The 10,069-nt window shown below is 44.9% G+C and overlaps 1 long non-coding RNA gene across 2 annotated transcripts; it reads right to left on the reverse strand.

Annotated features, from left to right (window-relative positions):
• Positions 1–5,284: 5,284 nt before the first annotated feature.
• On the reverse strand, positions 5,285–10,069 carry LOC104853724. 2 transcript variants are annotated; one of them, XR_777869.2, is made up of 3 exons: positions 9,995–10,069; positions 9,778–9,880; positions 5,285–6,021 (listed from the first exon to the last, which is right to left on the reverse strand). It is a non-coding gene; the product is annotated as an uncharacterized LOC104853724 (long non-coding RNA). The 2 variants fall into 2 exon arrangements; XR_777870.2 differs by having other exon boundaries at positions 9,974–10,063.

Genomic DNA, 10,069 nt, shown 5'->3' on the forward strand with positions numbered 1-10,069 from the left:
TTTCACTCCTCATTCCTTGACATTTCCTTGACATTTGTGTCTTTGGAACGTGCTTCTCTGCTTTCCCCCTGGCTATCTCTGACTTACTCTTCAAGGCCAAGGTGAAAGCTGGACACGGTGGCACAAGCCTGTAAGCCAGCACTCTGGGCAGCTGAGGCAGGAAGGACAACTGCAAGTTTGAGCTTAGCCTGGGCGATTTATTGACTTAGAAAGACTGTCTTTAAATAAAAAAGTCCTAGCCGGGGATTTAGCTCCGTGGTTCTGCCACCTGCCTTGCAAGTGTGAGGACCCAAGTTCAATTCCCAGTACCAAAAAAAAAAAAAAAAAAAAAAAAAAAAGTCTAGGGATGCAAAGGCCTTGGGTTCCAATCCAGTAAGGGCCCCATCCTGGGGATGGAATCCAGGGCCTTAAAACAAGCAAGCAAGCAAGCAAACAAACAAACAAAAATAGTGAGACCTTAGGTTCAATCCCCTGTACTGGAAAGCAAAAAACAAAAGAAACATAATCCCCGTTATCATTTTTTTTTTTTAGGTTTTTTTGAGATAGGGTCTCACTATGTAGTTGACATTGATCTGGAACTCACTGTGTAGTCCAGGCTGTTCTCAAACTCACAGTGATCCTCCTGCCTCGGCCTCCCAAGTGCTGGTGTGCACCACCATACCTGGCTCCCATTATGAGATATTAAGAGGAGCCAAAAAAAAGAAGCAGCAGCAGCTTGGTGTGGTGGTGCACGCCTGTAATCCCAACACTCAGGAGGCTGAGGCATGAGGATTGCTGTGAGTTCAAGACCAGCCTGGGCTACATAGTGAGTTCCAGGTCAGTCTCAACTACACAGTGAAACCCTGTCTCAAAAAAAAAAAAAAAAAAAGAGGAGCCAAGTGGCACTTTGAAGAGCAGATTAGTGCTCTGTCCTCATGAATGGATTAATTAATTCATGCCAAGGGTTAATGGGTTACCTTGAAAGCAAGTCTGTTACAAAGGCCAGCTTGGCCCAGTCTCCCCTGAGCTTCCGGTTTCCTGCAGCCTTGGGACTCTGCTAGTAGGAGGACCATCACCAGATGCAGGTCCTTAACATTGGCCCAGAACCAGGAACCAAAATAAACCTGTTCATAATTCACCAGGCTGTTCCCAGCCCCACCCACACAGTGGCTCCACGCTCTGAGTCCCAAGCCTTCCCCTCAGCCCAGGTCCACACTAGCTGGATCCCTGTCCTTTGCACTTGGGTTTCTGAGCCATGTATTCAGTCTCTTCTGTACCTCTTGGTAAGGATAATCCGACACCTGCAATGCTCCCCCACACCCTTCCTCTAAATGAAACTTTTGTTTGTTTGTTGAGACTGACCTGAAACTCATTGTGTAGCCCAGGCTCCTCTCCTGTTGAACTCACAGCGATCCTCCTGCCTCAGCCTCTGAGTGCTGGGATTACAGGCCTGGCACTCTAAAAGAAACTTTTGGCTTCTTTGAAACTGAAATTTTTGGCTTCAGCTCAAAGAGCACTGCACTGGGTGTGGTGGCGCATACCTATAATCCCAAAGCTCAGGAGGCAGAGGCAGGAGGATCACTGTGAGTTCAAGGCCAGCCTGAGTTACATAGTAAGACCTTGTCTCAAAAAACAAAACTGAAACAAACCGAAGAGCACTTAATCCTCCCCATCCTCACTCCTTAGCAACACTGCCTGCCTGCCATTTTTGTGTTCTATGGGGCCTGGTGTATCCATTAGAGCGTGCTTTTTAAACTAGGGGTCATGGCTGGGCAAGGTGGCACGCACATATAATTCCAGTGCTCGGAGGCTGAGGCAGGAGGATTGCCATGAGTCTGAGGTCAGCCTGGGCTACATAGTTCAAAGACAGCCTGAACTACATAGCACTACCCTTTCTCAAAACAAACAAAAATGACCAAAAAACAACAACAAAAAAAACAAAACCCAAAAAACAAAAACAGTGCACCAGAAGCAACACTATTTTCATTTTGCATATATGGGGAGGATTCTTGTAAACTATACTTCTTTCCTACATGGGTCAGGTTGAAGAAGTTTGAAACACTCTGCATTAGGCACTTCTTCGAGTTAGTTGTTCATTTGTCTTCACTACTGGACACCGAACAATGTGGGGGTAAGGACTTTAAATTATCTACCTTCCCTACTCACCATCCTAGTACAAGATCTGACAAGGTTCAGTCAATATTTACTAGATTGAATGGAATGTTCTACAAGTGAAATCACTTAGTAATCTGTAAGGTCATGAGTTTGAACTGTGCTTAAACTAGGAGTCTAAAATTAACTCCCTGGAGAGCTATGACATCTGAGGACAAGTGGCCAAGTACTGTCACAAATATTGTACATCCCAAGAGATCTGAGAGACCAAGCCAAAACTCAGCAGAGGGAGAGATGCTGACTTGCTCATCTCCTGGGATTTGAAGCCAATTCCACTCAAAGAGCTTCCCCTCCTGGTTATCTTGTTTAGGTATTTGAGAACCTGATGCTATCAGGTATTTGATACCCATGAAGCAATTTTCCATAACCACTGTGGGAAAAACCATCACTTAAAATTTCTCTTTTCAGCTGAGCATGGTGGTGCATGCCTGTAATCCCAGATACTTGGGAGGCCGAGGCAGGAAGATTGCAAGTTCAAGGACAGTTTGGGCAATTTAAGGAGACCTTATCTTTGCTTTTTTTTTTTTTTTTTTTTTTTTTTTTTTTGAGACAGGGTCTCATTATGTAGTTGAGACTGCCCTGGAACTCACTGTGTAGCCCAAACAGTGTGCGGTCTCAAACTCGAAGCAATCCTGCCTCAGCCTCCTGAGTGCTGGGATTACAGGCATGAGCTACCATGCCTGGCTAACGAGACCTTATTTTTTTTTTTTTTAATGTTTTTTTAAAAGGGCTGGGGAGGTACCTCAGTAATTCCTGGAACCACCATTGCTGCTGCTGGTGCTGCTGCTGATGATGATGGAGAAGAAAAATATCTTCTTTTCAGTGCTTAAGGAGATTATAGAGTAGTTTTTTGTTGGTGGGGGAAGGGATCTGGATATGTAGTCCTGGCTACCCTTGAACTCTTGATCCCTTTGCTTCAGCCTCCTGAGTGCTAGAACTATAGGTCCACATTATTATGACTGGCTATAAACTTTTTAGGTTTTGTGTGAGGAGAAGAACCTAAGGCCTAAGGCAACACAAAAATCTAGGTCCAGATCCCGTCTCCATAGGCGAGTGACTTAGTCTCTGTCAACCTCAGATTGCACAAAATTAAAGGCAAGGCAGCATTTCTGGCCATCTTGCCTTTCACCCTGAAGCTGAAGTCAGGCAGGCCTGGCCATGACCGCATCTGCTCATTTGTGAAGGAGTGTCTTCTCTTCCACAGAGCTGCTTAGCAGGTCTTGGTGTTTTGTTGGTCTACGGTGAAAGGGACTTACGCACTGCTCAGTTGTTAACTGATACCTTCTCAAAGTTATATGAGCTGCAAAATGTTGCTGGATATCTCTGTGTTCTTTATTCCTTTATTCAGGAAGAAAAGGGCCTACATCCACACAACGTATGGGGAGTGGTGAGTATGGGTAATGTTGTGCTTGAGAGGAGATACCAGGAGAACTGCATTCTCTCTTGGGGTTGCAGGGTCTCTGAGGTAAGTTTAGCAGTCAAAACATCCCTGCTCAGGGAGGAGTAGAACCCAGTGGTAGATAATTTGCTTATCATAAGTAAGCTGTGGGAGGCTCTAGGTTTGTTCCTCAGTATTACAAATATAGCAACAACAACAACAACACACACACACACACACACAGACACAGACACAGACACACATACACATGTGCGCGCGAGCAAGAGCACACACCCCATGCTGGCTGATGCTCAAGATACAGCTCCAAAGATTTAATTTTTCATATTCTTTGGGCCTTTGTACAGTGGGAATGGGAAAAGAGAGAGCATTCATCTTTGTTTTGTCTGTGCCATTTGGTTTTGTCTCCCAACCAGAAGTCTACAACTCTAAAAAGAATAAATGCACCAATAAATACAAACAGAATAAAATGAGTAAGTGTAATTTTTGAAACCAACTGATTATTGTTCAACTTGAAAACAATTATTGACAATCTGACAGTTATTTTTCAAAACAAAATAAGGGGCTGGAGGTGGAGCTCAGTGGTAGAGCATGTACTTAGCATTTGCAAGGCTGAGTTCAATACTCAGCACCAAAAGAAGTAATAAATAAAGGCATCTAGATAGTGTGAGGAGTAATTTAAGATAAAAACCAGTGGGCTGGGGATGCAGAGCAATGATAAGAGTGTTTGCTGAGCACAACATCATAACAATGTCTGCAGGTTAACATTTTAGAGCTATAAACTCTGTGCTTTTATCAGTAATAGGTTGTTAGTCAAAATTCATTGACAACAGTTATGATTTTCAAGAGTATCAGGCAAAGGTCAAGTAAGCTTATTTTTAAAAACTCTAATATAATATATAAAAAAAAGGGCTGGGTTGTCTCTCGGTGTTATAGCACTAGCCTAGCGTGCATAAGGCCTTGGGTTTGATTCCTAGTATAACAACAAAGCAAAACAAAGAACCATACAGCAAAAAGGGAGAAATTACCATCCCTGCCATCCCAGAATTCAGGAGGCTCAGGCAGAAGGATTGGTAGTTTGAGCTCAACCTGGGCAATTTAGTGACTTAGACTATGTCTCAAAAGAAAGAAGCCAGGCGTGGTGGCACATGGCTGTAATCCCAGCACTTGGGAGGCTGAGGCAGGAGGATCACTGTGAGTTTGAGACCAGCCTGGGCTACACAGTGAGTTTCAGGTCAGTCTCAACTACATAATGAGACCCTGTCTCCAAACCCTACCCCAAAAAAGAGCCAAGTGCAGGCAAATGACTATAATCCCACTGGGGAGGCTGAGGCAGGAAAACTACTGAGCAAATTTGAGTCCAGCCTGGGCTATATAGCGAATTCAAGACCAGCCTGAACTACACAGTGAGACCCTGTCTCAAAAAAAAAAGCAATCAGCATTTTGTCTTTTTACAATTTTGAGATAGGGCCAGGGATTTATCTCAGGGGCACCACACCTGCCTGGCAAGTGCAAGGTTCTGAGTTTGATCCCTGGTACCAAAAAAACAAAACAAAACAAAAAACAATCAATTATGGGGCAAATTTTTCTTTCATACACAGATTCTGCTACATGCCTTACCTGAAAGGAGTAAGAGCAATTTAATTGACTCGAAGCAGCTGAGCTCTTTTTTTTTTTTTTCAAACTGCAGGTGGGGCTGGGGATTCAACAACTCAGTGGTTCTGCCGCATGCCTCTCCAGCTCAAGGATCTGAGTTTGAACCCCCACACCAAACAAAACAAAACAAAAAAACCCCACACAAACTGCAGGTGGCAGCTAATTAATGGAATGGCGGGATATAAGTCTAAGTGTAAGACAACTACAATTTTAAAAATGAAGCAGAATTGAGTAGAATATGAGAATATATCAAACTATCAAACGTAAGATCAAAGATCAATGTTGTACCTGTGTGTGTCTGTTCCTGGAGTTTTAGGGTAAAAGCCTTGGCCCAGGGGTTCCTACAGACCAGGCTCAATCACTCGCCCTAAAACGCCCATCAAGCTGTCAAATAGCGGTAAGGGCAGGGAAGAAACAGTATTCAACATGGCCATGCCGGGAACCACAAAGGGGTTCCAGGTCTGTCTTCAAGGGGCTGACAGAAGCTTTGGTGCTTTAGAGGAAAGGGGAACAAAGGCAAGAGCTGGAGATAGCTGGGGGCTCTGCATAGCTGGCAGTGTACGTATTGTTGCTCAAGCTGTGGCCTGATTGATCTGTACCTTGGGAATGGCTGGCTGTGGAAAAGTCATCATCACTCAAGAGGACAATTCTGTGTCCACTGCGAGGGGGCACCTTGGCTCATGCCATAGGATAATTTGTCGTTTGGTGTGAGGCAGCCTTGGTTCCTGATGGCGTAATTGCTCCTGCTTGGCTTGCTGTGACTTGGAGTAGTTTCGTTAGCTTGCTATAAAGATGCCTGTCAATCACAGCTGCCATTCCTGCAACCAAGAGAGTGGCCCAGAAGAAAAAAATTAAAGAAACAAATGGAATCAGAGACAAACAAAATGGAGTTAGTGTGGTGAATGTGACCTTCATGTTGGGTATAAAATGCAGATCCTAACACGGGTAATGGTTAAAAAGTTTGAAAAACACTGACTTAGACTATCGAAGATTCATTCTGGAACTGCAAAGAGACTCATGCAAAACACAATTGCTTGGATTATGATGATCAAAGTCAGGGTATTGTGCTAGAGAGTAGGGGAATGGTTGCTGGGTAAACAACCAAATGTCCTACAGTACAGATTGACCAAGTGGCACTGGATTCTACTGTTCTCATTCTCAAAACCCAGGAGTGGGATAAATGCCTTACATGATATTGGCTGTTTCATGACTTTAAATGACCTAATACCTGCCTCATTACATCAAATTTAAGATGGGCTAAATATGATGAGAGTCATCCTCTATTTCCCTTCGTGACACTAGTTACCTCCCAACTATCTGAAATGTTATTTAGGCAAATGGCCACCTAGTGAAAGACTACATTTCCCAGGTTCCCTGGAGGCAGGTATGATTATGGGACTAGGTGCTGGCCACTGCCACATATGCACAGAAGTGATGCATGTGGATTCAGGATCAGGTCTTCAAATGGCAGGAGTACATCCTCCTTTCCCCCTCTGCCTTATGCTGCCTGGGAGGACTCAACTGGGACCACATGGATGAAGCAACACCTTAGGGATGGTAAGAGCAATAAAACAGGAGGCATCTGGGTCCCTGAGTGTTGTGCTTGCCCTGGATCATTATACAAGGAAGACATGAAATTTCTCTTTAATTTATGCTAGTATTATTTTGAGTCTCTGTTACAGCAGCTTAACTCATATCCTACCTCTATCCTCTTCTATTCCATTAGCTGAAAATAGTGGTAGTCTGAGGACTAATACATACAGACATTGACACATCTGATATTTTGTTTGTTTTGAGATAGGGTCTTACTATGCATGTAGCCCAGGCTGGCCTTGAACTCAGTGATCCTCCTGCTTCAGCTTCCAGAGTGCTGGTGTCAAAATTGTGTGCTATCACACCTAGATTAGCATATGTGATTTTAAAGTGTGTGGACTTTAAATCATACTCCCCACACAATGAGTTTTTGTGTCTGAGATCTGGATACAGGATTAGATAGGTCAGGGAAAGATAATTTTTTTTACTTTTTTGGTTTTTTGAGAAAGGGTCTCGCCATGTAGTTGAGACTGACCTGGAACTCACTATGTTGCCCAGGCTGGTCTTGAACTCACAGCTTGATCCTCCTGCCTCAACCTCCCAGAGTGCTGGGATTACAGGCGTGATAATTCTTATCAGCGATCAAACTTGGGATCTTGTACTTGTGAGAAGCTAAATCTTCAGCCAGGAAAAAATAAATCTGCTGCTTAGATTCGATTAAACCATATGAAGTTTGGCTTGATGGAGCATGCCTGTGATCTCAGCACTTGGGAGGCTGATGCAGGAAGACTGCAACAAGTTTGAAGGCAGCCTGAGGTACATAGTAAGACTCGGTCTAAATAAAAAAAAAATTAAATCATATGAAAGTCTTGTTTTATAAGTTTAAAACAAGTCAAATATTAGCAACTTCTTGTTGCAATCTAACAGAACTCATGCTGAATATCACAGGTGGTGGCTCTAGAATTCACAAACAGTGAGCTCTTTGGTAATTGTCCTTCTGAAGACTCTATGCCAAAACTGAATCCCCATGGCACAGGCCCTTAAACACACCTGGACCCAGTCTCTAGGGTGTCATTACCCTGACATGTGCTTGTGACCAGAGATTATTCCAAAGCCTTGTGTAATACGTTGTTGATTCTAATGGGGTAGCGTGTAACTTATCTCAAGAGACAAAAGTTAAAGCAGTGGAGTAAAGGCAGTTAGCTAGAGCTGTGCTGGGGGTTATAGACTTGGGGAGGAGAGACACAACTCAGGTAATGATACAGCTTAAACCCATAGCTGTCAGCTACAAGATCGACCTCAGCTTCCTGAGTGCTGGGAATATAAGCATGCACCACCATGCTTGGCTGGGATCAACCTCTTCTTATGGAGCTAGCTCACTGGGTCACATTAGTCATGTACTACAAGTGACAGTCTTTTTTATTGTACCTCGGTCAGTATGACAGTATGGCAATATGGCAGATAGCCCATTCCACAGTTTACCATATGGTTACATGCTGAACCATATTCTGAACACTGTCTTGGTTTTGGTTCCAAAATCCCAGGAAAAAACTGGCAGCTGCTCCTGGTGCCCTGTCCCACATCTGCCGGGCCCATCTCTGACTTCAGCTGTTGTTGCAGGGGACAGTTCCTATGAGCCCTGATGGCTTCTCACCTCAAAGCCCAGCTTCAGTATTTCTGCCCCAGAGCTTTTCTTTTTTGAGACAGGGTCTCACTATGTAGTTGAGACTGACCTGGAACTCACTATGTAGCCAAGGCTTGTCTTGAACTCACAGCGATCCTCCTGCCTCAACCCCCCAAGTGCTGTGATTACAGGCTTGCGCCAGAACACCTGGGCCCAGAGCAATTCTTAAAGCCCCTGGAGTTCAATCAATTTGTAGTCAATCCACGTGTCAGTGTGTGACAGGTGTATGGGAGGTCACTGTGCAGGGCGTGGCAGATGACTCAAGTCAAGGCAACTGGGTACAGCCAGAGCTGAAAGTAGGCCTTCTGCCTGAGGAACCAGAAAGAAAAATCTTAATTTCCACTGGCCTTAGAGCTGTGAGAATACAAGAAGCACATACAGGGAACAGAGTCAAAAGGGGGAATGTTAAGATTTCAAGCTTGTGGAGAAGGCTAACAAAGAATTGCAAAGCGTACACCTGATGGTGAAAGAAGAGTTACATTGATTGAGGATCAGGAGCACAGAAATGGTGCCAGGAGGAAAGAAAAGGCACACTTCACAGGTACACAGACAAACTGGGCTTTTGGGCTTAAGACAGAAGAGAGTGCGGGTGAGGCATGTGCTTTGGTCGGGGTTATATAGAATGGTCCTAGGGTGCTATCTGAGCTCAAGTGGTGGAGGGGAGTGATTTCCTCAGCCTCCATGGTTCTAACTGCATTAGGAACACTGAGGGAGAGTCTGGAGGGTTTCCGATTGCAGCTTGGCCTACCTCTCCATTCTGGAGGATACTGTCACCTCTAAACTTCCTTCTTTACCTGTTTACTTGTCCCCATGCCTAGACTTAAGGGGGGATAAGAAAAAAACCACCAAACCTATGCAGGTGGGGTCAGAAGCCTGTGAAACGTAAAGTGTGCTGAGGCTGGAAGATTTTACCCTGGGGTCGGTTATGGCAGGGCACGTTTGGGAGGCTGAGGCAGAAGGATCCCTGAAAGTCCGAGGTGAGCCAGGGCTACATAGTTCAAGGTCAGCCTGAACCACAGAGACCCTGTTTCAAAAAAACCAAATAAATAAATAAAATAAAAATCAACCTAGCCGGGTGTGGTGGCACACGCCTGTAATCCCAGCACTCGGGAGGCTGAGGCAGGAAGATCACTGCAAGTTTGAGATCAACCTGGGCTACATAGTGAGTTCCAGGTCAGTCTCAACTACATAGTGAGACCCTGTCTCAAAAAAACAAAACAAAAACAGAGACAAAAAAATCAACCTAGAGTTCCTAAGGTCAGCAGTCTAATGACTGCTTCATTCAAAAAACATTCCAGCCGTGAGTCCTCAGACTGAGGAGGGCCAGCAAGTTTTAAGTAAGCATCAAAGCTGAAACCTGGACAGCTCCGTAACTCGGTGGCCGAATCTGCACTGCACAAAAACAGGGTAGTTTTCAGCTCCGGGAGAGAAGATGCAGCCCGGGCGGTGAACCCAGTGGCCTAGGGGGAGGGGGGAGGGAGAATGTGATCAGAGATCGAATTGTGAGTTTCCAAACTACCCCAGCCAGCACTTGTCCCCGATACCATCCGTACCTCGCGTTCCCTGGACCTTACCCTCAACGCTGCATGCTAGGAATGGCCCTCAGCTGCCGTAGGCCCGAGCCCAAGATCACGGAGACCCGCGCCACC

This window comes from Fukomys damarensis, unplaced genomic scaffold (genome assembly GCF_012274545.1).
Source record: "Fukomys damarensis isolate Sample0158 unplaced genomic scaffold, DMR_v1.0_HiC HiC_scaffold_16, whole genome shotgun sequence".
NCBI classification, from domain to species: Eukaryota; Metazoa; Chordata; class Mammalia; order Rodentia; family Bathyergidae; genus Fukomys; species Fukomys damarensis.